This window comes from Schistocerca americana, chromosome 5 (genome assembly GCF_021461395.2).
Source record: "Schistocerca americana isolate TAMUIC-IGC-003095 chromosome 5, iqSchAmer2.1, whole genome shotgun sequence".
NCBI classification, from domain to species: Eukaryota; Metazoa; Arthropoda; class Insecta; order Orthoptera; family Acrididae; genus Schistocerca; species Schistocerca americana.
Window position 1 is genome coordinate 349,794,155 of NC_060123.1, and position 7,485 is coordinate 349,801,639.

A 7,485-nucleotide genomic window follows, 5' to 3' on the forward strand; every position below is an offset into this window, starting at 1 on the left:
TCTCGCAGAAAATGACACTCACCAGCATATTGAAAGGTACTGTGACAACTCCAGTGGTGGACACTTCGCCAACTCACGGCACCCTGGGTCCAGAATGAGGAGAAAGGCCAACCCCAAGTAGTTAGCAGCTGAGATACAGACATTGGAGTCCTTCCTGAACCACACAGGGGTAGGCAGGAAGATACCCTCCCCTTGCTGAAGAATGGATACCTTGCAAAGAGACTAGCGGGCAATGAGATACATGTAGAAAACTGATGGGCTCCTATAGCCATTGGGATGCAGCATAGACACAAAGTTTCAAGAATGCACTCTTGAAGGCGTGTGAATCTTCTGGCTGAGAGTAGCCAGTTTTATCTGCTTTAAAAAGCAAGAACGTGTTGTGAATTCAAGCATCCCACAGGCACTGGGAGGGAGTGTAGGCACAAAGCACCAAACTTTCATGCAGGAAGGCATATGAGACTAACGAACTACATAAGAAGACAGTCTGCTTAAAAAGATGTTTTATGGCCAGGAAGAACATAGCTCATAAATCATGAATGGCATCAGATTTTTAGCCAAAACACAAACATGAGATTGTCTAGGTCTCACACAGAGAGAGCTGTTACAAAGAAGTGTTGGGTGGTTGCTTTCACAACAACTGAAGAATAAAGAAAAACAATGTGTGACCAATGATGGGAACATCCCCAACAGGAAAATTATGAGAAAGACACCAGTTCTTGAATCACACACCAGCACACACAAGATGGAAAATTTACACCCTTTGCTGGGAGGCATGATCATGAAGCAGCAACCAGCCATCGGTCAGCATTGCAAATTTAGTCTGCCAATGACAACGTTGAGAGAAGGAAAATTTTGAGGAGTCAATGAGCTTAGTGGAATGATAGGAGAAGAGGACAGTCACTGAGATAGTGTGGAAGCACGAGGACATGGGGACTCTTCCAGTCATCACCTAAATCTGCCTCCTGATATTGTGATATCACAGCTTTGGCTACAGAACACATGGTTAGCAATCAATGTGGAGACTGTTCTGGGTCTCACCATCCTGACACAGTGCCTGGCACCGTCATGACCACATTACAAATGTCTAAAATAGTGAAAAGATTCATTTCCCCCTACTCTCCTTAATAATCGAGTCGTGTTAATGCCCAGTCCAAACAGCCCTGAGATTTGCAATCTTTTGTTTTGTTTAGTTTACAAGTTACTGAAATAAGTACAATCATTTCATATTTTATTCATCTAAATAGTTTGTTCTGTTCACTTATCAGTCCCTTAATCTCATAACCTTTTGCTTTTTGAGCTTACTAAGTTATTAATGACATTTAATTATTGGCTCCCAGTGTGGTGTGATCTGATTGCTAATTTGCGTTATATGTGATGCCACAGAGAAATTGGAGGGATGCACTACATTGTTTGTTCCTAAAGTAGGGCAATATAGTTAGTAATTTGCATGTCAATTTGTGGAAAAGGTCAAAAAATCATCAATTCACCACATTTTTGGTACCCAACATGGGATGTCGATTTGATTTCATTCTCGTATTTTTGCTAGTGTGAGGACTTGTAAATTTTGTGACATGACTCAGGAAGAATTAAGTTCCCATAATATTATTAAAATTTGTTAACCTCTCTGTATGTGATGTGAGGAACACAGATGCTGTGTTTGTGTGCACTGAGTGTGTTGCAATTATGCAGTATGGATTAGACCTAGCATTAGTTAGTGTATTTAGTTTTGGATCCCACAGCCTTCCCCATACTTTGTGATGCAGTTTTAGAACATCTAGTTTATTGTTGTGAATATCTGTCTCTCATGTTCCATTGTTCTCTTTGTTGCTACCGGCATTGCCATTTGCATCATTTTATCTGTTTCATTTTGTACTGTGCAGTATTTTTGGTTGGTTAGGTTTTTCTATGCAACTGAGGTGTGGAAGATAGACAAATATGGAAACTCCATTGGGGATTATACAAATTTAGAGTCCACTAGAAACCAACAGGCCAATTAAGGAAAGTTTGGGGATGAGCGAAGAAACACTTGGCACTTCTTTGGGAGATATACAAAATCAGAGTCCACTGGAGCGAATTCTTGCAATATTAGAAAAACCAAATACGTATCTCAGTTAACCACCATTAAGGAGGAGGATAAAACACTATTTGAAAGACTGGAAACCGAGCTATAATTTTGCAGTCAGAAGACTTATGGGCAGTTTGCTGAAGTAAGGTGCGAATTGAGGTCAAGACCACAAAGATACAGATGGCGGTCACCAACTGCCTGGACGAGGTGAGACAAGGATGTGAAACAAAAGTTGACAACCTAGACATGCAGGTAACAACAAATATGACTGACATTTTCACATGAATAGGTGAGGAAAGTAAATCCTCCAAGGAAACACGAAAAAGAGTGTCAACCCTCGAATGAGAAGTGTCTGCGGTACGACAAGGTAATGTCCATGTAATAAATGTCATGCCAACAAATTTTCAGGCTGCATTCCCAAAGCACGGGGTAGATAAACCACTGCCTAAGTCTGGTCGAATGTGCAGCACCCACCCAAAGGCATACCTAAAGCATTTAGACGTGTATCTGTATGCAAAGGGAGTGGTGGAATGTAATGCTTTACTTGTTGCACTGCAGATGCTCGACCAGGAGGCAACGTATTGAAACCTGGCCACACAGGCAAGTGCAAAAATGAGCATAGTAGCATACTGCAGACAGTATGCACCATAGTCACACCAATCCATGGCAACATAAGCTGCTTACTTTGTCAATGTGATGGGATACTTGTACAACAAAATGACAGATGAGGAATGGTGTAGCGCGATGCGCTCACATTTTCCTGCTCATGTACAATTTACACTCATCAGGGCACTGTCAAGAGAACAGTTTCTTGTTATTTTATGACCTTCGGGTGACACTGAAGAACAGGAGAAATGAAGGACAACACATGCTAACACAATGAGGGCAGAAAATAGGGCGCCACAAAGGTTTGTGCAATGCCATGACATGCAGAATTGGCAGAATAGTGGAAGAAGGAGAGCAGATGGGAACAGAGCACAGCAGGATAGACGCCATCGTCCGCACCAGGGAGAGCAAGGTAAGATTGAAGTGCTTGACCATGGAAGCCATGTGAATTGCATGCAAGTGCCGTGTAGTGAGAGAAAGTGAGGTAGTAATGGAGGTTCACCACCACTGGCCCCACCTCAGGCAGTGGTTCGTGAGATCGCACAAGCAAATGACCAAAGACAACGAGATAATGCAGGGAATGCCTCATTAGAGAAGGGGCAATACATAATGTATGGTACTGATGATCGCAAGTGCAAGACAAGATTGACCAGTACCGTTATGACCCAGTTGCCAGATAAAGCAGGTAATTAGTGTCCCCTCATTGAGATAACCATAGAAGTAATTAAGATGAGAACATGTCTGGATTCTATGTCAGAAGTTACAGCACTTTCTACTTCTTCTTACACAAAACTGGTAGAAAGCAGCAGTAAATTAGATGACATAGCTGCAAAAGGAATCTCACTAATTCCCGCTTTTGGGGCAAAAAGGAAGAAGGTAAAAAAGCAGGTCTTGGTGTCACTAAGTGGTGGAAGAAATGGCTTCCAAGTGAATGAAATTGTCATCGGCGGGTTGTCGCTAGATTTTATAATCGGTAATGACATACTCCTGAGTAGGGCAGTGATCGTGGACTGGACCACTAAAACTATGGTCAGCCTATTCAAAGATCCAGTCACATGGGGTGCAGAGAGCACTAAGGGCACAGTTAATTTGTAACATGTAATGAGAACAAGGAAATTTTCGTAGTGGGCCATGGGAGCTAAAAGGTGATTTATTAGAGGAACAAGCATTCCAGATAGTCAGTTTGTCGCCTGAAAGTCATGATGATAATTCCATGCACATAACCAACGAAAGAGAATCTGACGGACATGATGGGACTGGTTGTGGATTAGAGACCCTCACACATGCACTCTTAAGATTTAGAGGGCCAGAGGCCATTAATGGGTATGCTCCCGTGACACCCCAATTGCCAAGTGAGGAATATAATAACATGCAGGAAAAGACCAGAGTCGGATGCTGTGACAACAAAAGCATCTAGACAATGACAAAATCCCCACAGCAACTGAGAAGCTCATGTGGAGCAGAGGATGCGAAGGAGATTCCAGAGTGAATGAAAAACACTGTAAGGTGCACCACAGAAGTACGAGTATAGAGTACGAATACCCTGCAATAATAGAAGATAATGTCATTCTGTTCACAGTCGAAAAATGTGCAGAAGTCATAGGGTTTTTGGATGATTGCAGTAGTTTCCATGCATCAAAGTGGTGAGATAAACTGATTACAGCTCACTCAAGAGCTGGTGTCCTATGTCCTGTGTACAGGTGATCAGCCAGAAGTGGGTGTGGAGGACATAGAAGCTGATGTGACTGGGAGTATACAAGAAAACCCATGGTTGAGCTGGGAGCAGAAACAGGAACTGGAGAAACCAGTCATCGAATTCAGGGATACATTATCGTTTCTACCAGGAAGACTTTAGGGAGTGCTTCACAAGTTTAAAGTAATGTGTGATCGACCGCTGACAAGAAAATTGTATTCAATGGCCTGGAAGCACCGAAAAACTGCCAGGAAAGCAACACAGGTGATGGAGGCAGCCGGAGTCATATTGCGCTCGTGACTCTGCCTAAGAGAGATGGATCTGTTCATTGTTGTCTCAATGCCAGGATGTTAAATGATCACATTGAGACAGACGGTACAAGGCCGGAAGCTATCCAGGGCATACTCGCCAATTCTCGGGAAAAATTTGGATGTCAACCTTTGACATTACAGCCAACTTCAGTCAAGTTAATCTTGATCAATCCTGCCAAAAATTCACCGTCTTCCTATTCTATGGGGAGCAGTGTGTGTACAACCAAGTATCATTTGGACATAATAACTCAAGTTCGGCATTTTTGATGGCTCTGCTTGGTATAATGCAACCAGAAATGAGGGAATTTTATGTTGCCTACATCGACGACATAATTTTCAGATCTGCAACATCTCAAGAACACTTATGCCACATAAATCAACTACTGGCGCTAAGTCAGATATTTGCGTGACGCTCAGGCCTGATTAAACGACCCTGTGAGCAAATATTGTGGAATGATGGACGTTTGAAAAGTCCTTGCAAAGTCCGAGAGATGGCACCACCAGGATCAAGGAAATATTTAGTTAGTAGCATCTTTGGAAAGAACACACACCTAGTTGCAGTCATATTGGTCTATTTCTTTGTGTTTGGCGTTCGTGTGAATCAAGGAAGTCGAGTGATTGTCAAGAAATGGACGAAAAAGAATTTTGTATGGTGATTAAACATTACTTTATGAAAGGCAAGACGCCTCAGGAGACTAAAGAGAAGCATGATAAACGTTGCGGTGATTCTGTACCTTCAATTAGAACAGTTTATAAGTGGTTTCAGAATTTTTGGAGAGGCCATATGGGCACAAGTGATGCTTAATATTCTGGACGCCCTGTGGAGTTTATGACTCCAGAAATCATTGATAAAATCCATGATATAGTGATGGATGACAGAAGAGTTAAGGTGCATGAGATTGCTGGTGCTGATGGCATATCGAATGAATGGGTACATAATATTTTGCATAAACATTTGGACATGAGGAAACTATCTGCAAGATGGGTTCCATGATTGCTCATGCTTAACCAAAAACGGAATCGTGTGAAGTGTTGCAAGGATGGTTTGCAGCTGTTGAGGAAGAATCTGCAGGACTTTAAGCATTGATTCGTCACTACGGATGAAACACGGAAACATTACTATACTCCTGAGACCAAACAACAATCTAAACAATGGGTTACCAAGGGAGAATCTGCACCAAAAAGGCGAAGACCATTTCTTCGGCCAGAAAGGTTATGGTGACTGTCTTTTGGGATTTGCAAGGGATAATCCTCATCGACTATCTGGAAAAGGGTAAAACTATTACAGGTGCATATTATTTATCGTTATTGGACTATTTGAAAATCAAACTGCGAGAAAAACATGGGCGATTGGACAGCAAAAAAGTCCTTTTCCATCATGACAATGCATCAGCACACACCTCAGCAGTTCTGGTTGCAAAATGAATGGAAATAGGATTCCAACTCATTTCACATACCCCTTATTCTCCAGACTTGGCTCCCTCGGACTACTATTTGTTCCCCAATTTGAAGAAATGGCTGGTGGGACAAAGATTTTATTCAAACAAGGAGGTGATTGCAGCAACTAAAATTTATTTTGCAGACTTGGACAATTCCTGTTTTTCAGAAGGGATCAACAAATTAGAACAGCATTGGACGAAGTGTATAAGTCTAAAAGGAGACTGTGTCGAAAAATAAAAAAGGTTTATCACAAACTCGTAAGTAGTTTTTGTTTTTGCACAGACTTTTCAAATGCCCCTCATATATCTCGGGTTAGAGCTCTCACCACAAGGTATCCGACTGGAAAAATGCAAAATGGTGGAAATCACAAAAATGAAACATTCATCTTACATGTGAGAATGAAAACATTTCTTGTGGCTGACTTCATTTCATGGGGGATCATTGTCAATGTTGTGCAGATGCTGAGTCCTATATATGCACTGGTGATGAAGGGCAGGAACTGGAGCTGGTGAAATGAGGAGGAAAACATAATCAAGAAGGTAAAGATTTCTGTTTCTACTCCCAATCAGATTAGTCTCTACATCATCCATATCCATTTCTGACTAATCTCTGTGCACAGGACTCCATCTACCATGTCCCTTGTTTCTAAGTGAGACGTAATCAGTCTATCTCGCCACTTCGACACGTGGAAACATCTGCAATCCTGTAGACTGCACGCATGGTCACATTGTTGCAACATCTTCATTATAGCCTCATTACTTTCTAGCTCAACTTTTGTCGCCATCCTCCTGCAAAGAATTTCGGTTCAAGCAGTTGGCCAATTTTACTCGTGTATCTGCAGTTCTTAGGAACTTTTGCACATTTTTCGATTGTGAATGGGACAAAATTATCTTCTATTGCTACAGATGTTCATTTACTGTACTCATGCTTTCATGGAGCACCTTACAGTGCTTTTCATCCACTCTAGAATCTCCTTCGAATTCTTCACTCTACATGAGCTTCTCAGTTGCTGTGGGGGTTTCACCTTCAATCTTTGTCATTGTCTCAGTGTGCTTGTCATCACGGCATCTGACTGTGGTCTCTCTCTGCATATTATTATATTCCTTTTTGAGCATGTCTTCCATACTTGCTTGGCAATTAAGGTGACATGGGAGCACACCCATTAATGGTCTCTTGCCCTCTAAATCCTAAAAGAACATGTGAGAGGGTCTCTAACCCACAACCATGACAATATTTGTTTGGTACACCCTGATTTGTTGGCACCTTTCCAACTCTTCAAAGACACAAGTGTGCAAGGCATTGGAGGACATCTACAACAGGAAGGCAAGGATGGGAATGTGCACATTGTGGTCACATGTAACTGGAAGCTG